At 38.9% G+C, this 23,144-nt stretch overlaps 32 non-coding genes across 32 annotated transcripts; 18 read left to right on the top strand and 14 right to left on the bottom strand.

The window, feature by feature from the left end:
• Nucleotides 1-226: 226 nt before the first annotated feature.
• Trnae-cuc lies at nt 227-298 on the bottom strand. The gene has a single exon. It is a non-coding gene; the product is annotated as a tRNA-Glu (tRNA).
• A 350-nt stretch (nt 299-648) lies between these two features.
• On the top strand, nt 649-767 carry Trnal-caa. The gene is made up of 2 exons: nt 649-686; nt 723-767. It is a non-coding gene; the product is annotated as a tRNA-Leu (tRNA).
• A 185-nt stretch (nt 768-952) lies between these two features.
• Trnag-ucc lies at nt 953-1,024 on the top strand. Its single transcript has one exon. It is a non-coding gene; the product is annotated as a tRNA-Gly (tRNA).
• A 358-nt stretch (nt 1,025-1,382) lies between these two features.
• Trnae-cuc lies at nt 1,383-1,454 on the bottom strand. Its single transcript has one exon. It is a non-coding gene; the product is annotated as a tRNA-Glu (tRNA).
• Nucleotides 1,455-1,803: 349 nt separating this feature from the next.
• On the top strand, nt 1,804-1,922 carry Trnal-caa. The gene is made up of 2 exons: nt 1,804-1,841; nt 1,878-1,922. It is a non-coding gene; the product is annotated as a tRNA-Leu (tRNA).
• A 615-nt stretch (nt 1,923-2,537) lies between these two features.
• On the bottom strand, nt 2,538-2,609 carry Trnae-cuc. Its single transcript has one exon. It is a non-coding gene; the product is annotated as a tRNA-Glu (tRNA).
• Nucleotides 2,610-3,693: 1,084 nt separating this feature from the next.
• Trnae-cuc lies at nt 3,694-3,765 on the bottom strand. Its single transcript has one exon. It is a non-coding gene; the product is annotated as a tRNA-Glu (tRNA).
• A 652-nt stretch (nt 3,766-4,417) lies between these two features.
• Trnag-ucc lies at nt 4,418-4,489 on the top strand. The gene has a single exon. It is a non-coding gene; the product is annotated as a tRNA-Gly (tRNA).
• A 358-nt stretch (nt 4,490-4,847) lies between these two features.
• Nucleotides 4,848-4,919, bottom strand: Trnae-cuc. Its single transcript has one exon. It is a non-coding gene; the product is annotated as a tRNA-Glu (tRNA).
• A 350-nt stretch (nt 4,920-5,269) lies between these two features.
• On the top strand, nt 5,270-5,388 carry Trnal-caa. The gene is made up of 2 exons: nt 5,270-5,307; nt 5,344-5,388. It is a non-coding gene; the product is annotated as a tRNA-Leu (tRNA).
• A 615-nt stretch (nt 5,389-6,003) lies between these two features.
• Nucleotides 6,004-6,075, bottom strand: Trnae-cuc. The gene has a single exon. It is a non-coding gene; the product is annotated as a tRNA-Glu (tRNA).
• A 350-nt stretch (nt 6,076-6,425) lies between these two features.
• On the top strand, nt 6,426-6,544 carry Trnal-caa. Its single transcript has 2 exons — nt 6,426-6,463; nt 6,500-6,544. It is a non-coding gene; the product is annotated as a tRNA-Leu (tRNA).
• Nucleotides 6,545-7,159: 615 nt separating this feature from the next.
• Nucleotides 7,160-7,231, bottom strand: Trnae-cuc. The gene has a single exon. It is a non-coding gene; the product is annotated as a tRNA-Glu (tRNA).
• Nucleotides 7,232-7,581: 350 nt separating this feature from the next.
• On the top strand, nt 7,582-7,700 carry Trnal-caa. The gene is made up of 2 exons: nt 7,582-7,619; nt 7,656-7,700. It is a non-coding gene; the product is annotated as a tRNA-Leu (tRNA).
• A 185-nt stretch (nt 7,701-7,885) lies between these two features.
• On the top strand, nt 7,886-7,957 carry Trnag-ucc. The gene has a single exon. It is a non-coding gene; the product is annotated as a tRNA-Gly (tRNA).
• Nucleotides 7,958-8,315: 358 nt separating this feature from the next.
• Nucleotides 8,316-8,387, bottom strand: Trnae-cuc. The gene has a single exon. It is a non-coding gene; the product is annotated as a tRNA-Glu (tRNA).
• Nucleotides 8,388-8,736: 349 nt separating this feature from the next.
• Trnal-caa lies at nt 8,737-8,855 on the top strand. Its single transcript has 2 exons — nt 8,737-8,774; nt 8,811-8,855. It is a non-coding gene; the product is annotated as a tRNA-Leu (tRNA).
• Nucleotides 8,856-9,470: 615 nt separating this feature from the next.
• Trnae-cuc lies at nt 9,471-9,542 on the bottom strand. The gene has a single exon. It is a non-coding gene; the product is annotated as a tRNA-Glu (tRNA).
• A 1,084-nt stretch (nt 9,543-10,626) lies between these two features.
• Nucleotides 10,627-10,698, bottom strand: Trnae-cuc. The gene has a single exon. It is a non-coding gene; the product is annotated as a tRNA-Glu (tRNA).
• Nucleotides 10,699-11,048: 350 nt separating this feature from the next.
• Trnal-caa lies at nt 11,049-11,167 on the top strand. The gene is made up of 2 exons: nt 11,049-11,086; nt 11,123-11,167. It is a non-coding gene; the product is annotated as a tRNA-Leu (tRNA).
• A 185-nt stretch (nt 11,168-11,352) lies between these two features.
• Nucleotides 11,353-11,424, top strand: Trnag-ucc. Its single transcript has one exon. It is a non-coding gene; the product is annotated as a tRNA-Gly (tRNA).
• Nucleotides 11,425-11,782: 358 nt separating this feature from the next.
• On the bottom strand, nt 11,783-11,854 carry Trnae-cuc. The gene has a single exon. It is a non-coding gene; the product is annotated as a tRNA-Glu (tRNA).
• A 350-nt stretch (nt 11,855-12,204) lies between these two features.
• Nucleotides 12,205-12,323, top strand: Trnal-caa. Its single transcript has 2 exons — nt 12,205-12,242; nt 12,279-12,323. It is a non-coding gene; the product is annotated as a tRNA-Leu (tRNA).
• Nucleotides 12,324-12,508: 185 nt separating this feature from the next.
• Nucleotides 12,509-12,580, top strand: Trnag-ucc. Its single transcript has one exon. It is a non-coding gene; the product is annotated as a tRNA-Gly (tRNA).
• Nucleotides 12,581-12,938: 358 nt separating this feature from the next.
• On the bottom strand, nt 12,939-13,010 carry Trnae-cuc. Its single transcript has one exon. It is a non-coding gene; the product is annotated as a tRNA-Glu (tRNA).
• A 350-nt stretch (nt 13,011-13,360) lies between these two features.
• On the top strand, nt 13,361-13,479 carry Trnal-caa. Its single transcript has 2 exons — nt 13,361-13,398; nt 13,435-13,479. It is a non-coding gene; the product is annotated as a tRNA-Leu (tRNA).
• Nucleotides 13,480-14,094: 615 nt separating this feature from the next.
• On the bottom strand, nt 14,095-14,166 carry Trnae-cuc. Its single transcript has one exon. It is a non-coding gene; the product is annotated as a tRNA-Glu (tRNA).
• A 350-nt stretch (nt 14,167-14,516) lies between these two features.
• On the top strand, nt 14,517-14,635 carry Trnal-caa. Its single transcript has 2 exons — nt 14,517-14,554; nt 14,591-14,635. It is a non-coding gene; the product is annotated as a tRNA-Leu (tRNA).
• A 185-nt stretch (nt 14,636-14,820) lies between these two features.
• Trnag-ucc lies at nt 14,821-14,892 on the top strand. Its single transcript has one exon. It is a non-coding gene; the product is annotated as a tRNA-Gly (tRNA).
• Nucleotides 14,893-15,976: 1,084 nt separating this feature from the next.
• Trnar-ucu lies at nt 15,977-16,048 on the top strand. The gene has a single exon. It is a non-coding gene; the product is annotated as a tRNA-Arg (tRNA).
• A 358-nt stretch (nt 16,049-16,406) lies between these two features.
• On the bottom strand, nt 16,407-16,478 carry Trnae-cuc. The gene has a single exon. It is a non-coding gene; the product is annotated as a tRNA-Glu (tRNA).
• A 350-nt stretch (nt 16,479-16,828) lies between these two features.
• Nucleotides 16,829-16,947, top strand: Trnal-caa. The gene is made up of 2 exons: nt 16,829-16,866; nt 16,903-16,947. It is a non-coding gene; the product is annotated as a tRNA-Leu (tRNA).
• The last annotated feature ends 6,197 nt before the right edge of the window (nt 16,948-23,144 follow it).

Genomic DNA, 23,144 nt, shown 5'->3' with positions numbered 1-23,144 from the left:
ATGTAATTTCTTATTCCTTGGCGATATCTCTTGCAAAGAAACCATTTTATGATGGAGTCTCGATGGAAACATGCCGATGTACTTAGTATATCCAATGTACTAGAAAGATTTTGGCTCGTATGTATGTAAGTTAAGCCGATTGCAATAGTTCTGGAAACGCAGAAACTGTTTGCCAGATGTATTTGACAAAAATGGCCAAAACTTGCAAAATTTTCCACTTCCTCTTTTCCCATACCGGGAATTGAACCCGGGCCTCCTGGGTGAGAGCCAGGTATCCTAACCACTAGACAATATGGGATTAAATCGCTTGAAAAATACATATTCCAAATCAATACAACATAATACAATTGTTGTCCTGGTATAAACAGCCTAGGGCAAGGAACTCTTGGATAAGTTAGAAGAGTTTAAATCCCACATCTGTAATGCAAAGGAATTTAGCTAGATCTGATGAGGTCAGGATGGCCGAGCGCTCTAAGGCACCAGACTCAAGAAAATACATATTCAAAAAAAATACATATTCAAACGCAATACAACGTAATACAATTGTTGACCTGGTAAAAATCGCCTAAGGCAAGGAACTCTTGAATGAGTTAGAAGAGTTTTAATGTCACATCTGTTGGGCAAAGGAATTTAGGTACACCTGATGTGGTCAGGATGGCCGAGCGGTCTAAGGCGCCAGACTCAAGGACATAATCCTTGCTTCAATAAAAGAAGTTGCAGTATTCTGGTCTTCAATGAAGGCGTGGGTTCAAATCCCACTCCTGACAAACATATAAATATCTGAAAACACATGATCATCGCATTGCAACATAATTAGAGAGGTTGCTTTGATATAGTGATAGAGAATGCTTAATGTACCACGATACAAGGTCACCAAGTGGTAATACTGGTCGATGTTCTGTAATTTAAAAAGATGTGACAATACGGAAATCATGACGCTAACTTACGTCAAGCGATGGTGGTATAGTGGTTAGCATAGTTGCCTTCCAAGCAATTGACCCGAGTTCGATTCTCGGCCATCGCAGTTTAGCAATCTTGCTATTTCTTAGCAGACTAGTCAACCTACGGAATTGAAGTCAATGTACACAAATGTTACTCTTTAGGTAAAATATAGTTGTTCATTTCTTTTTCGTTCACACATGAATAATTGACATAGATGTAATTTCTTATTCTTTGGCGATATTTCTTGCAAAGAAACCATTTTATGATGGAGTCTCGATGGAAACATGCCGATGTACTTAGTATATCCAATGTACTAGAAAGATTTTGGCTCGTATGTATGTAAGTTAAGCCGATTGCAATAGTTCTGGAAACGCAGAAACTGTTTGCCAGATGTATTTGACAAAAATGGCCAAAACTTGCAAAATTTTCCACTTCCTCTTTTCCCATACCGGGAATTGAACCCGGGCCTCCTGGGTGAGAGCCAGGTATCCTAACCACTAGACAATATGGGATTAAATCGCTTGAAAAATACATATTCCAAATCAATACAACATAATACAATTGTTGTCCTGGTATAAACAGCCTAGGGCAAGGAACTCTTGGATAAGTTAGAAGAGTTTAAATCCCACATCTGTAATGCAAAGGAATTTAGCTAGATCTGATGAGGTCAGGATGGCCGAGCGCTCTAAGGCACCAGACTCAAGAAAATACATATTCAAAAAATTACATATTCAAACGCAATACAACGTAATACAATTGTTGACCTGGTATAAATCGCCTATGGCAAGGAACTCTTGAATGAGTTAGAAGAGTTTTAATGTCACATCTGTTGGGCAAAGGAATTTAGGTACACCTGATGTGGTCAGGATGGCCGAGCGGTCTAAGGCGCCAGACTCAAGGACATAAACCTTGCTTCAATAAAAGAAGTTGCAGTATTCTGGTCTTCAATGAAGGCGTGGGTTCAAATCCCACTCCTGACAAACATATAAATATCTGAATACACATGATCATCGCATTGCAACATAATTAGAGAGGTTGTTTTGATATAGTGATAGAGAATGCTTAATGTACCACGATACAAGGTCACCAAGTGGTAATACTGGTCGATGTTCTGTAATTTAAAAAGATGTGACAATACGGAAATCATGACGTTAACTTACGTCAAGCGATGGTGGTATAGTGGTTAGCATAGTTGCCTTCCAAGCAATTGACCCGCGTTCGATTCTCGGCCATCGCAGTTTAGCAATCTTGCTATTTCTTAGCAGACTAGTCAACCTACGGAATTGAAGTCAATTTACACAAATGTTACTCTTTAGGTAAAATATAGTTGTTCATTTCTTTTTCGTTCACACATGAATAATTGACATAGATGTAATTTCTTATTCTTTGGCGATATTTCTTGCAAAGAAACCATTTTATGATGGAGTCTCGATGGAAACATGCCGATGTACTTAGTATATCCAATGTACTAGAAAGATTTTGGCTCGTATGTATGTAAGTTAAGCCGATTGCAATAGTTCTGGAAACGCAGAAACTGTTTGCCAGATGTATTTGACAAAAATGGCCAAAACTTGCAAAATTTTCCAGTTCCTCTTTTCCCATACCGGGAATTGAACCCGGGCCTCCTGGGTGAGAGCCAGGTATCCTAACCACTAGACAATATGGGATTAAATCGCTTGAAAAATACATATTCCAAATCAATACAACATAATACAATTGTTGTCCTGGTATAAACAGCCTAGGGCAAGGAACTCTTGGATAAGTTAGAAGAGTTTAAATCCCACATCTGTAATGCAAAGGAATTTAGCTAGATCTGATGAGGTCAGGATGGCCGAGCGCTCTAAGGCACCAGACTCAAGAAAATACATATTCAAAAAAAATACATATTCAAACGCAATACAACGTAATACAATTGTTGACCTGGTATAAATAGCCTATGGCAAGGAACTCTTGAATGAGTTAGAAGAGTTTTAATGTCACATCTGTTGGGCAAAGGAATTTAGGTACACCTGATGTGGTCAGGATGGCCGAGCGGTCTAAGGCGCCAGACTCAAGGACATAATCTTTGCTTCAATAAAAGAAGTTGCAGTATTCTGGTCTTTAATGAAGGCGTGGGTTCAAATCCCACTCCTGACAAACATATAAATATCTGAATACACATGATCATCGCATTGCAACATAATTAGAGAGGTTGTTTTGATATAGTGATAGAGAATGCTTAATGTACCATGATACAAGGTCACCAAGTGGTAATACTGGTCGATGTTCTGTAATTTAAAAAGATGTGACAATACGGAAATCATGACGCTAACTCCCGTCAACCGATGGTGGTATAGTGGTTAGCATAGTTGCCTTCCAAGCAATTGACCCGAGTTCGAATCTCGGCCATCGCAGTTAAGCAATCTTGCTATTTCTTAGCAGACTAGTCAACCTACGGAATTGAAGTCAATATACACAAATGTTACTCTTTAGGTAAAATATAGTTTTTCATTTCTTTTTCGTTCACACATGAATAATTGACATAGATGTAATTTCTTATTCCTTGGCAATATTTCTTGCAAAGAAACCATTTTATGATGGAGTCTCGATGGAAACATGCCGATGTACTTAGTATATCCAATGTACTAGAAAGATTTTGGCTCGTATGTATGTAAGTTAAGCCGATTGCAATAGTTCTGGAAACGCAGAAACTGTTTGCCAGATGTATTTGACAAAAATGGCCAAAACTTGCAAAATTTTCCAGTTCCTCTTTTCCCATACCGGGAATTGAACCCGGGCCTCCTGGGTGAGAGCCAGGTATCCTAACCACTAGACAATATGGGATTAAATCGCTTGAAAAATACATATTCCAAATCAATACAACATAATACAATTGTTGTCCTGGTATAAACAGCCTAGGGCAAGGAACTCTTGGATAAGTTAGAAGAGTTTAAATTCCACATCTGTAATGCAAAGAAATTTAGCTAGATCTGATGAGGTCAGGATGGCCGAGCGCTCTAAGGCACCAGACTCAAGAAAATACATATTCAAAATAAATACATATTCAAACGCAATACAACGTAATACAATTGTTGACCTGGTATAAATCGCCTATGGCAAGGAACTTTTGAATGAGTTAGAAGAGTTTTAATGTCGCATCTGTTGGGCAAAGGAATTTAGGTACACCTGATGTGGTCAGGATGGCCGAGCGGTCTAAGGCGCCAGACTCAAGGACATAATCCTTGCTTCAATAAAAGAAGTTGCAGTATTCTGGTCTTCAATGAAGGCGTGGGTTCATCCCACTCCTGACAAACATATAAATATCTGAATACACATGATCATCGCATTGCAACATAATTAGAGAGGTTGCTTTGATATAGTGATAGAGAATGCTTAATGTACCACGATACAAGGTCACCAAGTGGTAATACTGGTCGATGTTCTGTAATTTAAAAAGATGTGACAATACGGAAATCATGACGCTAACTTACGTCAAGCGATGGTGGTATAGTGGTTAGCATAGTTGCCTTCCAAGCAATTGACCCGAGTTCGATTCTCGGCCATCGCAGTTTAGCAATCTTGCTATTTCTTAGCAGACTAGTCAACCTACGGAATTGAAGTCAATTTACACAAATGTTACTCTTTAGGTAAAATATAGTTGTTCATTTCTTTTTCGTTCACACATGAATAATTGACATAGATGTAATTTCTTATTCTTTGGCGATATTTCTTGCAAAGAAACCATTTTATGATGGAGTCTCGATGGAAACATGCCGATGTACTTAGTATATCCAATGTACTAGAAAGATTTTGGCTCGTATGTATGTAAGTTAAGCCGATTGCAATAGTTCTGGAAACGCAGAAACTGTTTGCCAGATGTATTTGACAAAAATGGCCAAAACTTGCAAAATTTTCCAGTTCCTCTTTTCCCATACCGGGAATTGAACCCGGGCCTCCTGGGTGAGAGCCAGGTATCCTAACCACTAGACCATATGGGATTAAATCGCTTGAAAAATACATATTCCAAATCAATACAACATAATACAATTGTTTTCCTGGTATAAACAGCCTAGGGCAAGGAACTCTTGGATAAGTTAGAAGAGTTTAAATCCCACATCTGTAATGCAAAGGAATTTAGCTAGATCTGATGAGGTCAGGATGGCCGAGCGCTCTAAGGCACCAGACTCAAGAAAATACATATTCAAAAAAAATACATATTCAAACGCAATACAACGTAATACAATTGTTGACCTGGTAAACATCGCCTAAGGCAAGGAACTCTTGAATGAGTTAGAAGAGTTTTAATGTCACATCTGTTGGGCAAAGGAATTTAGATACACCTGATGTGGTCAGGATGGCCGAGCGGTCTAAGGCGCCAGACTCAAGGACATAATCCTTGCTTCAATAAAACAAGTTGCAGTATTCTGGTCTTCAATGAAGGCGTGGGTTCAAATCCCACTCCTGACAAACATATAAATATCTGAAAACACATGATCATCGCATTGCAACATAATTAGAGAGGTTGCTTTGATATAGTGATAGAGAATGCTTAATGTACCACGATACAAGGTCACCAAGTGGTAATACTGGTCGATGTTCTGTAATTTAAAAAGATGTGACAATACGGAAATCATGACGCTAACTCCCGTCAAGCGATGGTGGTATAGTGGTTGGCATAGTTGCCTTCCAAGCAATTGACCCGAGTTCGATTCTCGGCCATCGCAGATTAGCAATCTTGCTATTTCTTAGCAGACTAGTCAACCTACGGAATTGAAGTCAATATACACAAATGTTACTCTTTAGGTAAAATATAGTTGTTCATTTCTTTTTCTTTCACACATGAATAATTGACATAGATGTAATTTCTTATTCCTTGGCGATATCTCTTGCAAAGAAACCATTTTATGATGGAGTCTCGATGGAAACATGCCGATGTACTTAGTATATCCAATGTACTAGAAAGATTTTGGCTCGTATGTATGTAAGTTAAGCCGATTGCAATAGTTCTGGAAACGCAGAAACTGTTTGCCAGATGTATTTGACAAAAATGGCCAAAACTTGCAAAATTTTCCACTTCCTCTTTTCCCATACCGGGAATTGAACCCGGGCCTCCTGGGTGAGAGCCAGGTATCCTAACCACTAGACAATATGGGATTAAATCGCTTGAAAAATACATATTCCAAATCAATACAACATAATACAATTGTTGTCCTGGTATAAACAGCCTAGGGCAAGGAACTCTTGGATAAGTTAGAAGAGTTTAAATCCCACATCTGTAATGCAAAGGAATTTAGCTAGATCTGATGAGGTCAGGATGGCCGAGCGCTCTAAGGCACCAGACTCAAGAAAATACATATTCAAAAAAAATACATATTCAAACGCAATACAACGTAATACAATTGTTGACCTGGTAAAAATCGCCTAAGGCAAGGAACTCTTGAATGAGTTAGAAGAGTTTTAATGTCACATCTGTTGGGCAAAGGAATTTAGGTACACCTGATGTGGTCAGGATGGCCGAGCGGTCTAAGGCGCCAGACTCAAGGACATAATCCTTGCTTCAATAAAAGAAGTTGCAGTATTCTGGTCTTCAATGAAGGCGTGGGTTCAAATCCCACTCCTGACAAACATATAAATATCTGAAAACACATGATCATCGCATTGCAACATAATTAGAGAGGTTGCTTTGATATAGTGATAGAGAATGCTTAATGTACCACGATACAAGGTCACCAAGTGGTAATACTGGTCGATGTTCTGTAATTTAAAAAGATGTGACAATACGGAAATCATGACGCTAACTCCCGTCAAGCGATGGTGGTATAGTGGTTGGCATAGTTGCCTTCCAAGCAATTGACCCGAGTTCGATTCTCGGCCATCGCAGATTAGCAATCTTGCTATTTCTTAGCAGACTAGTCAACCTACGGAATTGAAGTCAATATACACAAATGTTACTCTTTAGGTAAAATATAGTTGTTCATTTCTTTTTCTTTCACACATGAATAATTGACATAGATGTAATTTCTTATTCCTTGGCGATATCTCTTGCAAAGAAACCATTTTATGATGGAGTCTCGATGGAAACATGCCGATGTACTTAGTATATCCAATGTACTAGAAAGATTTTGGCTCGTATGTATGTAAGTTAAGCCGATTGCAATAGTTCTGGAAACGCAGAAACTGTTTGCCAGATGTATTTGACAAAAATGGCCAAAACTTGCAAAATTTTCCACTTCCTCTTTTCCCATACCGGGAATTGAACCCGGGCCTCCTGGGTGAGAGCCAGGTATCCTAACCACTAGACAATATGGGATTAAATCGCTTGAAAAATACATATTCCAAATCAATACAACATAATACAATTGTTGTCCTGGTATAAACAGCCTAGGGCAAGGAACTCTTGGATAAGTTAGAAGAGTTTAAATCCCACATCTGTAATGCAAAGGAATTTAGCTAGATCTGATGAGGTCAGGATGGCCGAGCGCTCTAAGGCACCAGACTCAAGAAAATACATATTCAAAAAAAATACATATTCAAACGCAATACAACGTAATACAATTGTTGACCTGGTAAAAATCGCCTAAGGCAAGGAACTCTTGAATGAGTTAGAAGAGTTTTAATGTCACATCTGTTGGGCAAAGGAATTTAGGTACACCTGATGTGGTCAGGATGGCCGAGCGGTCTAAGGCGCCAGACTCAAGGACATAATCCTTGCTTCAATAAAAGAAGTTGCAGTATTCTGGTCTTCAATGAAGGCGTGGGTTCAAATCCCACTCCTGACAAACATATAAATATCTGAAAACACATGATCATCGCATTGCAACATAATTAGAGAGGTTGCTTTGATATAGTGATAGAGAATGCTTAATGTACCACGATACAAGGTCACCAAGTGGTAATACTGGTCGATGTTCTGTAATTTAAAAAGATGTGACAATACGGAAATCATGACGCTAACTTACGTCAAGCGATGGTGGTATAGTGGTTAGCATAGTTGCCTTCCAAGCAATTGACCCGAGTTCGATTCTCGGCCATCGCAGTTTAGCAATCTTGCTATTTCTTAGCAGACTAGTCAACCTACGGAATTGAAGTCAATGTACACAAATGTTACTCTTTAGGTAAAATATAGTTGTTCATTTCTTTTTCGTTCACACATGAATAATTGACATAGATGTAATTTCTTATTCTTTGGCGATATTTCTTGCAAAGAAACCATTTTATGATGGAGTCTCGATGGAAACATGCCGATGTACTTAGTATATCCAATGTACTAGAAAGATTTTGGCTCGTATGTATGTAAGTTAAGCCGATTGCAATAGTTCTGGAAACGCAGAAACTGTTTGCCAGATGTATTTGACAAAAATGGCCAAAACTTGCAAAATTTTCCACTTCCTCTTTTCCCATACCGGGAATTGAACCCGGGCCTCCTGGGTGAGAGCCAGGTATCCTAACCACTAGACAATATGGGATTAAATCGCTTGAAAAATACATATTCCAAATCAATACAACATAATACAATTGTTGTCCTGGTATAAACAGCCTAGGGCAAGGAACTCTTGGATAAGTTAGAAGAGTTTAAATCCCACATCTGTAATGCAAAGGAATTTAGCTAGATCTGATGAGGTCAGGATGGCCGAGCGCTCTAAGGCACCAGACTCAAGAAAATACATATTCAAAAAATTACATATTCAAACGCAATACAACGTAATACAATTGTTGACCTGGTATAAATCGCCTATGGCAAGGAACTCTTGAATGAGTTAGAAGAGTTTTAATGTCACATCTGTTGGGCAAAGGAATTTAGGTACACCTGATGTGGTCAGGATGGCCGAGCGGTCTAAGGCGCCAGACTCAAGGACATAAACCTTGCTTCAATAAAAGAAGTTGCAGTATTCTGGTCTTCAATGAAGGCGTGGGTTCAAATCCCACTCCTGACAAACATATAAATATCTGAATACACATGATCATCGCATTGCAACATAATTAGAGAGGTTGTTTTGATATAGTGATAGAGAATGCTTAATGTACCACGATACAAGGTCACCAAGTGGTAATACTGGTCGATGTTCTGTAATTTAAAAAGATGTGACAATACGGAAATCATGACGTTAACTTACGTCAAGCGATGGTGGTATAGTGGTTAGCATAGTTGCCTTCCAAGCAATTGACCCGCGTTCGATTCTCGGCCATCGCAGTTTAGCAATCTTGCTATTTCTTAGCAGACTAGTCAACCTACGGAATTGAAGTCAATTTACACAAATGTTACTCTTTAGGTAAAATATAGTTGTTCATTTCTTTTTCGTTCACACATGAATAATTGACATAGATGTAATTTCTTATTCTTTGGCGATATTTCTTGCAAAGAAACCATTTTATGATGGAGTCTCGATGGAAACATGCCGATGTACTTAGTATATCCAATGTACTAGAAAGATTTTGGCTCGTATGTATGTAAGTTAAGCCGATTGCAATAGTTCTGGAAACGCAGAAACTGTTTGCCAGATGTATTTGACAAAAATGGCCAAAACTTGCAAAATTTTCCAGTTCCTCTTTTCCCATACCGGGAATTGAACCCGGGCCTCCTGGGTGAGAGCCAGGTATCCTAACCACTAGACAATATGGGATTAAATCGCTTGAAAAATACATATTCCAAATCAATACAACATAATACAATTGTTGTCCTGGTATAAACAGCCTAGGGCAAGGAACTCTTGGATAAGTTAGAAGAGTTTAAATCCCACATCTGTAATGCAAAGGAATTTAGCTAGATCTGATGAGGTCAGGATGGCCGAGCGCTCTAAGGCACCAGACTCAAGAAAATACATATTCAAAAAAAATACATATTCAAACGCAATACAACGTAATACAATTGTTGACCTGGTATAAATAGCCTATGGCAAGGAACTCTTGAATGAGTTAGAAGAGTTTTAATGTCACATCTGTTGGGCAAAGGAATTTAGGTACACCTGATGTGGTCAGGATGGCCGAGCGGTCTAAGGCGCCAGACTCAAGGACATAATCTTTGCTTCAATAAAAGAAGTTGCAGTATTCTGGTCTTTAATGAAGGCGTGGGTTCAAATCCCACTCCTGACAAACATATAAATATCTGAATACACATGATCATCGCATTGCAACATAATTAGAGAGGTTGTTTTGATATAGTGATAGAGAATGCTTAATGTACCATGATACAAGGTCACCAAGTGGTAATACTGGTCGATGTTCTGTAATTTAAAAAGATGTGACAATACGGAAATCATGACGCTAACTCCCGTCAACCGATGGTGGTATAGTGGTTAGCATAGTTGCCTTCCAAGCAATTGACCCGAGTTCGAATCTCGGCCATCGCAGTTAAGCAATCTTGCTATTTCTTAGCAGACTAGTCAACCTACGGAATTGAAGTCAATATACACAAATGTTACTCTTTAGGTAAAATATAGTTTTTCATTTCTTTTTCGTTCACACATGAATAATTGACATAGATGTAATTTCTTATTCCTTGGCAATATTTCTTGCAAAGAAACCATTTTATGATGGAGTCTCGATGGAAACATGCCGATGTACTTAGTATATCCAATGTACTAGAAAGATTTTGGCTCGTATGTATGTAAGTTAAGCCGATTGCAATAGTTCTGGAAACGCAGAAACTGTTTGCCAGATGTATTTGACAAAAATGGCCAAAACTTGCAAAATTTTCCAGTTCCTCTTTTCCCATACCGGGAATTGAACCCGGGCCTCCTGGGTGAGAGCCAGGTATCCTAACCACTAGACAATATGGGATTAAATCGCTTGAAAAATACATATTCCAAATCAATACAACATAATACAATTGTTGTCCTGGTATAAACAGCCTAGGGCAAGGAACTCTTGGATAAGTTAGAAGAGTTTAAATTCCACATCTGTAATGCAAAGAAATTTAGCTAGATCTGATGAGGTCAGGATGGCCGAGCGCTCTAAGGCACCAGACTCAAGAAAATACATATTCAAAATAAATACATATTCAAACGCAATACAACGTAATACAATTGTTGACCTGGTATAAATCGCCTATGGCAAGGAACTTTTGAATGAGTTAGAAGAGTTTTAATGTCGCATCTGTTGGGCAAAGGAATTTAGGTACACCTGATGTGGTCAGGATGGCCGAGCGGTCTAAGGCGCCAGACTCAAGGACATAATCCTTGCTTCAATAAAAGAAGTTGCAGTGTTCTGGTCTTCAATGAAGGCGTGGGTTCGAATCCCACTCCTGACAAACATATAAATATCTGAATACACATGATCATCGCATTGCAACATAATTAGAGAGGTTGTTTTGATATAGTGATAGAGAATGCTTAACGTACCACGATACAAGGTCACCAAGTGGTAATACTGGTCGATGTTCTGTAATTTAAAAAGATGTGACAATACGGAAATCATGACGCTAACTCCCGTCAAGCGATGGTGGTATAGTGGTTAGCATAGTTGCCTTCCAAGCAATTGACCCGAGTTCGATTCTCGGCCATCGCAGTTAAGCAATCTTGCTATTTCTTAGCAGACTAGTCAACCTACGGAATTGAAGTCAATTTACACAAATGTTACTCTTTAGGTAAAATATAGTTGTTCATTTCTTTTTCGTTCACACATGAATAATTGACATAGATGTAATTTCTTATTCCTTGGCGATATTTCTTGCAAAGAAACCATTTTATGATGGAGTCTCGATGGAAACATGCCGATGTACTTAGTATATCCAATGTACTAGAAAGATTTTGGCTCGTATGTATGTAAGTTAAGCCGATTGCAATAGTTCTGGAAACGCAGAAACTGTTTGCCAGATGTATTTGACAAAAATGGCCAAAACTTGCAAAATTTTCCAGTTCCTCTTTTCCCATACCGGGAATTGAACCCGGGCCTCCTGGGTGAGAGCCAGGTATCCTAACCACTAGACAATATGGGATTAAATCGCTTGAAAAATACATATTCCAAATCAATACAACATAATACAATTGTTGTCCTGGTATAAACAGCCTAGGGCAAGGAACTCTTGGATAAGTTAGAAGAGTTTAAATCCCACATCTGTAATGCAAAGAAATTTAGCTAGATCTGATGAGGTCAGGATGGCTGAGCGCTCTAAGGCACCAGACTCAAGAAAATACATATTCAAAAAAAATACATATTCAAACGCAATACAACGTAATACAATTGTTGACCTGGTATAAATCGCCTATGGCAAGGAACTCTTGAATGAGTTAGAAGAGTTTTAATGTCACATCTGTTGGGCAAAGGAATTTAGGTACACCTGATGTGGTCAGGATGGCCGAGCGGTCTAAGGCGCCAGACTCAAGGACATAAACCTTGCTTCAATAAAAGAAGTTGCAGTATTCTGGTCTTCAATGAAGGCGTGGGTTCAAATCCCACTCCTGACAAACATATACATATCTGAATACACATGATCATCGCATTGCAACATAATTAGAGAGGTTGCTTTGATATAGTGATAGAGAATGCTTAATGTACCACGATACAAGGTCACCAAGTGGTAATACTGGTCGATGTTCTGTAATTTAAAAAGATGTGACAATACGGAAATCATGACGCTAACTCACGTCAAGCGATGGTGGTATAGTGGTTAGCATAGTTGCCTTCCAAGCAATTGACCCGAGTTCGATTCTCGGCCATCGCAGTTTAGCAATCTTGCTATTTCTTAGCAGACTAGTCAACCTACGGAATTGGAGTCAATTTACACAAATGTTACTCTTTAGGTAAAATATAGTTGTTCATTTCTTTTTCGTTCACACATGAATAATTGACATAGATGTAATTTCTTATTTCTTGGCGATATTTCTTGCAAAGAAACCATTTTATGATGGAGTCTCGATGGAAACATGCCGATGTACTTAGTATATCCAATGTACTAGAAAGATTTTGGCTCGTATGTATGTAAGTTAAGCCGATTGCAATAGTTCTGGAAACGCAGAAACTGTTTGCCAGATGTATTTGACAAAAATGGCCAAAACTTGCAAAATTTTCCAGTTCCTCTTTTCCCATACCGGGAATTGAACCCGGGCCTCCTGGGTGAGAGCCAGGTATCCTAACCACTAGACAATATGGGATTAAATCGCTTGAAAAATACATATTCCAAATCAATACAACATAATACAATTGTTGTCCTGGTATAAACAGCCTAGAGCAAGGAACTCTTGGATAAGTTAGAAGAGTTTAAATCCCACATCTGCAATGCAAAGAAATTTAGCTAGATCTGATGAGGTCAGGATGGCCGAGCGCTCTAAGGCACCAGACTCAAGAAAATACACATTCAAAAAAAATACATATTCAAACGCAATACAACGTAATACAATTGTTGACCTGGTATAAATCGCCTATGGCAAGGAACTCTTGAATGAGTTAGAAGAGTTTTAATGTCACATCTGTTGGGCAAAGGAATTTAGGTACACCTGATGTGGTCAGGATGGCCGAGCGGTCTAAGGCGCCAGACTCAAGGACATAAACCTTGCTTCAATAAAAGAAGTTGCAGTATTCTGGTCTTCAATGAAGGCGTGGGTTCAAATCCCACTCCTGACAAACATATAAATATCTGAATACACATGATCATCGCATTGCAACATAATTAGAGAGGTTGCTTTGATATAGTGATAGAGAATGCTTAATGTACCACGATACAAGGTCACCAAGTGGTAATACTGGTCGATGTTCTGTAATTTAAAAAGATGTGACAATACGGAAATCATGACGCTAACTCACGTCAAGCGATGGTGGTATAGTGGTTAGCATAGTTGCCTTCCAAGCAATTGACCAGAGTTCGATTCTCGGCCATCGCAGTTTAGCAATCTTGCTATTTCTTAGCAGACTAGTCAACCTACGGAATTGGAGTCAATTTACACAAATATTACTCTTTAGGTAAAATATAGTTGTTCATTTCTTTTTCGTTCACACATGAATAATTGACATAGATGTAATTTCTTATTCCTTGGCGATATTTCTTGCAAAGAAACCATTTTATGATGGAGTCTCGATGGAAACATGCCGATGTACTTAGTATATCCAATGTACTAGAAAGATTTTGGCTCGTATGTATGTAAGTTAAGCCGATTGCAATAGTTCTGGAAACGCAGAAACTGTTTGCCAGATGTATTTGACAAAAATGGCCAAAACTTGCAAAATTTTCCACTTCCTCTTTTCCCATACCGGGAATTGAACCCGGGCCTCCTGGGTGAGAGCCAGGTATCCTAACCACTAGACAATATGGGATTAAATCGCTTGAAAAATACATATTCCAAATCAATACAACATAATACAATTGTTGTCCTGGTATAAACAGCCTAGGGCAAGGAACTCTTGGATAAGTTAGAAGAGTTTAAATTCCACATCTGTAATGCAAAGAAATTTAGCTAGATCTGATGAGGTCAGGATGGCCGAGCGCTCTAAGGCACCAGACTCAAGAAAATACATATTCAAAATAAATACATATTCAAACGCAATACAACGTAATACAATTGTTGACCTGGTATAAATCGCCTATGGCAAGGAACTTTTGAATGAGTTAGAAGAGTTTTAATGTCGCATCTGTTGGGCAAAGGAATTTAGGTACACCTGATGTGGTCAGGATGGCCGAGCGGTCTAAGGCGCCAGACTCAAGGACATAATCCTTGCTTCAATAAAAGAAGTTGCAGTGTTCTGGTCTTCAATGAAGGCGTGGGTTCAAATCCCACTCCTGACAAACATATAAATATCTGAATACACATGATCATCGCATTGCAACATAATTAGAGAGGTTGCTTTGATATAGTGATAGAGAATGCTTAATGTACCACGATACAAGGTCACCAAGTGGTAATACTGGTCGATGTTCTGTAATTTAAAAAGATGTGACAATACGGAAATCATGACGCTAACTCACGTCAAGCGATGGTGGTATAGTGGTTAGCATAGTTGCCTTCCAAGCAGTTGACCCGAGTTCGATTCTCGGCCATCGCAGTTTAGCAATCTTGCTATTTCTTAGCAGACTAGTCAACCTACGGAATTGGAGTCAATTTACACAAATATTACTCTTTAGGTAAAATATAGTTGTTCATTTCTTTTTCGTTCACACATGAATAATTGACATAGATGTAATTTCTTATTCTTTGGCGATATTTCTTGCAAAGAAACCATTTTATGATGGAGTCTCGATGGAAACATGCCGATGTACTTAGTATATCCAATGTACTAGAAAGATTTTGGCTCGTATGTATGTAAGTTAAGCCGATTGCAATAGTTCTGGAAACGCAGAAACTGTTTGCCAGATGTATTTGACAAAAATGGCCAAAACTTGCAAAATTTTCCAGTTCCTCTTTTCCCATGACGGGAATTGAACCCGGGCCTCCTGGGTGAGAGCCAGGTATCCTAACCACTAGACAATATGGGATTAAATCGCTTGAAAAATACATATTACAAATCAATACAACATAATACAATTGTTGTCCTGGTATAAACAGCCTAGGGCAAGGAACTCTTGGATAAGTTAGAAGAGTTTAAATCCCACATCTGTAATGCAAAGAAATTTAGCTAGATCTGATGAGGTCAGGATGGCCGAGCGCTCTAAGGCACCAGACTCAAGAAAATACATATTCAAAAAAAATACATATTCAAACGCAATACAACGTAATACAATTGTTGACCTGGTATAAATCGCCTATGGCAAGGAACTCTTGAATGAGTTAGAAGAGTTTTAATGTCACATCTGTTGGGCAAAGGAATTTAGGTACACCTGATGTGGTCAGGATGGCCGAGCGGTCTAAGGCGCCATACTCAAGGACATAAACCTTGCTTCAATAAAAGAAGTTGCAGTATTCTGGTCTTCAATGAAGGCGTGGGTTCAAATTCCACTCCTGACAAACATATAAATATCTGAATACACATGACCATCGCATTGCAACATAATTAGACAGGTTGCTTTGATATAGTGATAGAGAATGCTTAATGTACCACGATACAAGGTCACCAAGTGGTAATACTGGTCGATGTTCTGTAATTTAAAAAGATGTGACAATACGGAAATCATGACGCTAACTCACGTCAAGCGATGGTGGTATAGTGGTTAGCATAGTTGCCTTCTAAGCAATTGACCCGAGTTCGATTCTCGGCCATCGCAGTTTAGCAATCTTGCTATTTCTTAGCAGACTAGTCAACCTACGGAATTGGAGTCAATTTATACAAATATTACTCTTTAGGTAAAATATAGTTGTTCATTTCTTTTTCGTTCACACATGAATAATTGACATAGATGTAATTTCTTATTCTTTGGCGATATTTCTTGCAAAGAAACCATTTTATGATGGAGTCTCGATGGAAACATGCCGATGTACTTAGTATATCCAATGTACTAGAAAGATTTTGGCTCGTATGTATGTAAGTTAAGCCGATTGCAATAGTTCTGGAAACGCAGAAACTGTTTGCCAGATGTATTTGACAAAAATGGCCAAAACTTGCAAAATTTTCCACTTCCTCTTTTCCCATACCGGGAATTGAACCCGGGCCTCCTGGGTGAGAGCCAGGTATCCTAACCACTAGACAATATGGGATTAAATCGCTTGAAAAATACATATTCCAAATCAATACAACATAATACAATTGTTGTCCTGGTATAAACAGCCTAGGGCAAGGAACTCTTGGATAAGTTAGAAGAGTTTAAATTCCACATCTGTAATGCAAAGAAATTTAGCTAGATCTGATGAGGTCAGGATGGCCGAGCGCTCTAAGGCACCAGACTCAAGAAAATACATATTCAAAATAAATACATATTCAAACGCAATACAACGTAATACAATTGTTGACCTGGTATAAATCGCCTATGGCAAGGAACTTTTGAATGAGTTAGAAGAGTTTTAATGTCGCATCTGTTGGGCAAAGGAATTTAGGTACACCTGATGTGGTCAGGATGGCCGAGCGGTCTAAGGCGCCAGACTCAAGGACATAATCCTTGCTTCAATAAAAGAAGTTGCAGTGTTCTGGTCTTCAATGAAGGCGTGGGTTCAAATCCCACTCCTGACAAACATATAAATATCTGAATACACATGATCATCGCATTGCAACATAATTAGAGAGGTTGTTTTGATATAGTGATAGAGAATGCTTAATGTACCACGATACAAGGTCACCAAGTGGTAATACTGGTCGATGTTCTGTAATTTAAAAAGATGTGACAATACGGAAATCATGACGCTAACTCACGTCAAGCGATGGTGGTATAGTGGTTAGCATAGTTGCCTTCCAAGTGTAGAGTGCTTTCTTATGCCATGTATTCAACAGTACACACGATCATACAAGTACACAACACAAAGTATGAGAAGGGTTATCTTACTTCTGGAGCTGGAGCTGGAGCTTGAAGGAGAGCTGAGAGAACTCTAACTTACTGCTACAGATTGGGGAGTATTTATACGGGTTGTGCACGGTATGATCATGGGTCTGATGAGTGACAAGCGCGGGTGTGTAACATAATTAATAAACGTGAATGACAGATGAGAATTGGGTTTGCTCTTGCTGTCAATCTTCCCGCTGTCAGTTCGCGCTCCGTCCCCGGGCTATTTTGGCTCATTACATTCCTTCCCCTTTTCTGAGGGAAAGAATTAGTCCTCTAATTGTAGATTAAGGCATATTCCATCACCAAAGGATAATTGTATAAATTGAAAGCATAACTTTTATGGATAAATATAAATGTCTTTCTATCCATCAATTCGTCATTCTTTTCCAAAGGGCTGATAAAATCAGAGATCGGAAATAAAGAAAGAACAATGGATCCCAACAATGGATCAGATCATTGAAATAGAGTGTCCCACAAAAGATAAATGTTGCAAGACATTAATAAAGAAAATAGATATAAAACCAGCCAAAGGGCTGAGGGAAGTCAAGAGGACCAAAGCAAGCATAAAAGGCTATTTTTTTTCGTGTCAAAGAAGTAAAGGCACAAGAGAAAACTAAAAGAGTATGTAGTATTGCTAAGAGTAGACAGACAACATGTTTCATGTTGAGGTGGGCAGTTACCGTTACCATTTTAAACTAAATAATTGAATAGTTGGGGTATGCATAAAATTTCCTTTACCAGGGTGTGTGTGTGGGCTCTGTATCCTTCCCCCTTTTCTGAGGGAAAGAATTAGTCCCCTAATAACAAGAGTAGAAAACATATATATAGGGAGAACAAATATTTGTTTAGGATTGTTCCCCTCCCCCCCGCGGCGACTTGGAGTGACAGGTCTTGACAGCCGTCCGAGTCGAATTTGGCGGGGGTAGATGTGATGTGTAAAGTCCCGATTTCTTCCATATTTCCCATGTTCCAAACAAAATAAAAAGGGAAAGGAATAAAATCAATAAAGGAAAAAGTTTTAACAAACTTAAACAGAAACCAGAAGAAAATTGTCGATATTCATGGTTTCGCCAATATTTTTTTAGTGTCTTCACTTCCTTCGGCGAGATGAGTCACCAATTAAAATTTGAAGCCGTTGTTGAAAATTTAGACAGAGTAAGAAAATCTTTGCGTCTTGTAATAACTGCTTTTGCTGTTCCGTCGATGTCTGAGGCGGTAACCAAGTGGCTCCCTTTGTGTCCCCGTCGACGTGCATTTTTTCTCCACTTGTTTTTTGTTCAAGCAGTTTTTCCTGATGTCGACATGGGAAATTTTCCTGATTGTATATTCCAGTGCGTCGATTTACTCGACTTTTATTACGAGTAAGCAAAAATTAAAACATTTTTATTTTTTTTTTTTTAAATTTTTTTTTAGTAGACCTTAAGTAGACCTTTTATTTTATATATATATATTTTTTAATTCCGTATTTTTTTATTTGTTGCTTTGTTTTTATTTTCTTGTTTAGCCGTTATCCCGGCTATGCCAAATACCGCGATCTTTTATCTTTTCATCAGGCCCGATTCTTGTGGTATGCGGAATCGGGTATTGACGTTTGTTATCCGTCATCACGCCGTGCTGTTTTGTATCCAGAGAAATTGTCTTTTCATGCCGGGGATCGTTTGTCGATTTGGGAAAATCGGCGGCAGCTTGAAGAGTCTGCTCGGATTGAGAATTTCATGAGTGTTTATGAGCCGCGTCATCTTTTGGCGGCGCAGCTCATTCGTCACTACTCCAATATGCCTGAGCCCTACCGCAGTCGTCATCGGGCGAATATGTATTATACTATTCAAGCAGAAACTGTTTTTGAGGATCTTCTGCTGCAACTGCCTATTAATGGGCGACGTCGACCACGTCCTTATTGACAGCTTTGTTAGCGGCCTTATCTTCTTTCTTGTCTTATTTCTTCTGTTTTTTTTTTTTTATATCCTTTCCTTTATGTTGCACTGATTTTTTCTTGGGATACTTAATAAAAGGTTATGCATTCGTCAAGGTTTTTTTTCCTTTTTTTTTTTTTTTAAATTCTGCAATTAAAGCCTTTTTTTTCTGTGCTAATAAAAAAAATTGTCCGTATACTCTAATATGTGTACGGGCCGGAAACGTTGAACATTGACTTGTGTACTTGCACTTGTCAACATAGAATTGTATTCAACGAGTGGAAGTCCCGACTGACTGCAGTGGTCGTCAAGGAAAAATTTTCTTGTATTCTTCCGTCATTTGCGTAATGTTTTTTTTTTTCTGGTCTATTTAAAGAGTTGTCTATATACTCTAATATGACCGTCGGTCAACTAAGGAAATGTTTGACTACTGAAGAGATGAAATTAATTTTCGTGCTATTATGAGATGTGGTTAAATTCCACAAATTTGTTGCAAATGATATGTTCTTTTTTTCTTTAAATATTGCCAGAGCTTTGAATCAAGAGTCGATCCGGCGATAATTGATAGGACTTGGCCGAAAATTCATACTTTAAAAAAAATAAATTCAAAGCAAGAATCTTGCTTACAATGTATGCTGTTTTGGGGACGTAACTAAATATCAGATTAATAGTTCTACTTGTTTCATTTTCATTATCTGTTTTTGTTTTAATTTCTTTCGAGCCTCTATTTCTTTGACGTGAGATTTAAGGCCGTGGTTTGTGATGGGCCAGGAGCTTGTTGGCTGATTGGTAAGGTCAAGGAGCTTCGTCGGTATGCCTGTAGGCTTCGAGTTATGTTATTTCTCTCCCATAAGTAGACTTCATACAAATCACGCTTGTAACAGGTTCGATTGCAAAATACCACTCGGCGTGAGTAGGCCGCGTTTAAAAGAGTTATGTGGAGCTGGTATTCCCTGGGGTTGTTGATTGTGTATTCGATTTTGGGGGCTCGTCCTTGGAAATCTGGGCGCTGATAATTGCATGGAAGTGGTGGCTCAATAGGTAACGAATCGGTAATTAAAATTTCCCTAGCGAAACCGGCGGATACTAAATACATATAGGTGTTAGTTTTGCCGTCGTTTGGGTCGTAGAGGGCGAAACGTTCAATCTCGCGACGTAATGGCTGGGTGGACGTCTGCTTTTGTTCTTCGCAAAGTAGATCCCGTAAGAGCGGGTTGTCGCTCCTTTCGATTTGCGTTGTTGGTTTCTTGAAGGCTGGAATAGTGTCTTCCGGGGAACGCTTTCGTTTACCTATTATCACGGTTACGGTTGTTTCGATCCGCATTTTGTGGTGAACAAAAAGGTCTCTAATTTCGCCGTCCGTAATATATTCATAGGCAAAATGCCCTGTTGAATCTGCTACGTCGTCGACTGCTCCATTTGCTAATAAGATCTTAACAATTTTCTACGCGTGATTCCAGAACTGCAACATGTAAAGCTGTTCTTTGCTCGTGTGTGGATGTTTGGCTTATATCGATTGGTTTTTGGCCTTCGCACGCAAATTTCGTGACTCTTTCGTTATTATACCTTGCGGCATAATGCAATATAGTTTCCCCGTTTGCTGAGAGCTGGTATTCTGTCGTATTTCTGTATAGCATGGCTAATACGTCCGGACTACTGAAAGCAATTGCAACTAACATTGGGGTTTCACCAATCTCGTTAAACTGAGATAGGTCTGCGCTGTATGAAAGTGCAATTTTACAAAGCAGGGTGTCGTTAAGCTCTGCGGCTCTGTGCAAGATGGTTCTACCGTCTTCTTTAATATTTACGTCAGCTCCATTAAATAGGAGTAGCTCAGTTATATCGTACTTTTTACTTAAGACACTTCCGTGAAGGAACGTTTTTCCATCTCCAAATAAAACATTTAAGAAGTTATTGGCGCCTACTGGTCTTGGGTAGCCGATTCGTTTCCGTAAAAAAGTTCTTAAATGCTCGCGTGGTGCATTTATCATTGAAAATGAAACGCTATTGTTTTCTAAATCCGTGATGGCGACAATCTCTTCTCTTATCTGCTGTGACCTGCCTGCCGTCTGGGCAGCGTAGGTTTTCAGCATACAGTTTAAACAAGATTTTTGAGTTGGTTCTGTACATACATTAGTTGTAGTTTCGGCTGCTGCTTTCTTCGGACAATTTACGGTGAAAGGTTGTTGTTGTTTGGCCGTCCGAGGCGTCTCGGGTCGGTCAGCGCTATCTTTTGCCAGCGGGTCGTCGTCATCTCTCACGCTTTCGTCGATGATGAGAGCACTGCTTCCATATTGGTCTGGTGAACTAATTTCTTCTGGGTTGATTTGCACAAATAACTCTTCTGTCGTAGCACTACTAGATCTTGATTCCGATAAATCGGGATTTAAACTGGGTGGAGTTGGTACTGGGTCCATCGCGCACTTTTTTTTTAGATGTGTGTCTGGTGAATTGTAATACTGTACTGAGTATTCTCCTCGGTGTGTCTGCTCGTTTTTAAGTCGTTATGCTACTTGATTTCACTACTTTCATATGTTGAAAACACTCCCCCCTTCCCCTTTGATTTGCCCTTAGCACTAAAATTAAGTAGCTGTAGTATAAATATATGGTAGACAAGAAAAGAACTTTACAATTGCCCTTTGATTTGACTTGCACCTTAAATGCAAGAACACTGAAATTGATTGACGTGTTCTAAATTATTATTTTTTTTATTTTTCGTTAGGTCAGTTATTTTTGACATGTGCTGTCAACTCAACTGGATTCAGAGGCTTATTATAATTTGTTCGTTTTGCTAGAGTATATAATTTTTTTCTTTTTTGTACGATTTTTCCATTTTAAAATGTTTCCCGTGCTAAATGTTTTTTTTTTCCATGATTATTTACTACTTATTTCTTTTTTTTTGTCTTTTTTTTTTCAATATTTGGCGGCCATTGCTCCGTGTTCTTCATCTAATTTACATTTGCATAAATCTTCCCATACCATGCCATAGCCAGCTACGTAGCTACAGGTGGTGTGTGATCCAGTGCATTCTGGCTTGTCATCGTTTTTTATTTCGTGATGAGGACTTTGATTAAATTTAAGATGAGGGATGAAGTTTGCTAATTTGGTTGCTAGTGATGGGTAGATTTTTTCGCTCTGACTTTTTCTTGTATAATTGTTTTCTGTCGCTAGTGTGTTATGTTGCATAATGGGTGCGCTCGGTTGGATATTTGATATTGCTTTTGATTCCAATGGCAGTGGAGCGTATTCCCGTACCGCCGGGGGCTCCATGATTGACGTTGGGTTGTAAATGGGCTCTTGGTTGTTAGGTGGGGGCAATATTGGAGCTAATATTTCTTCCATTTCTTCTTCTATCTGGGAATCTCGTTTTTTATTCTTCGCCTTGCGCATTTTACGTCTCATTTGTTTTTTAATGCGGGGTGCTATTTTGCATGCTAGGATTAATCGTAAAGTAATAAGGAGAATGATGATTCCTGCAGTGCAAAGTCCCATTATTTTTAAAGTATCGAACCAGGAAAACATGGATCCGATAGTATTGTCCTGTTCTGCTGTCACTACGATATCTGATAGTGCTTTTGATTCGGTTTCGTGGAGTCGTCCTACTAAATCATTTAAGATATTCAACTGCTCCATCTCCATTACGTTATGGGCGGGGTGGGCTTTTAATGCGAAGTCGAAATCGTTAAGCTTAAGTTCTTCAAATTCGGCGATTAAATCTAGATGGGTCGTGTGAATGGTTGGTTTTTGTTTTACCCATTCGCCGTAACTTCCATTATGCTCCCATGAAAAAGGGTTTCCGTTCAAATTTACGAATTGGGTTTTCCAAAAGCAGTCGGAATATGGATGTATAGACCAGCCGTCCATTCCGATTGTAAAGTTTCCTTCAGCGTATGTAAAATATGGTTGAAATCCGCACTGCGTTTCTACTGCTGTTAATGATATTGTTTTAATTGCGCACTGCTGCAATACCATGG

The sequence above is a fragment of the Daphnia pulex genome, chromosome 8, assembly GCF_021134715.1.
Source record: "Daphnia pulex isolate KAP4 chromosome 8, ASM2113471v1".
Classification (NCBI taxonomy): domain Eukaryota; kingdom Metazoa; phylum Arthropoda; class Branchiopoda; order Diplostraca; family Daphniidae; genus Daphnia; species Daphnia pulex.
The sequence above is the reverse complement of the archived record's forward strand: the minus strand, read 5'-3'. Positions and strand labels throughout refer to the sequence as shown.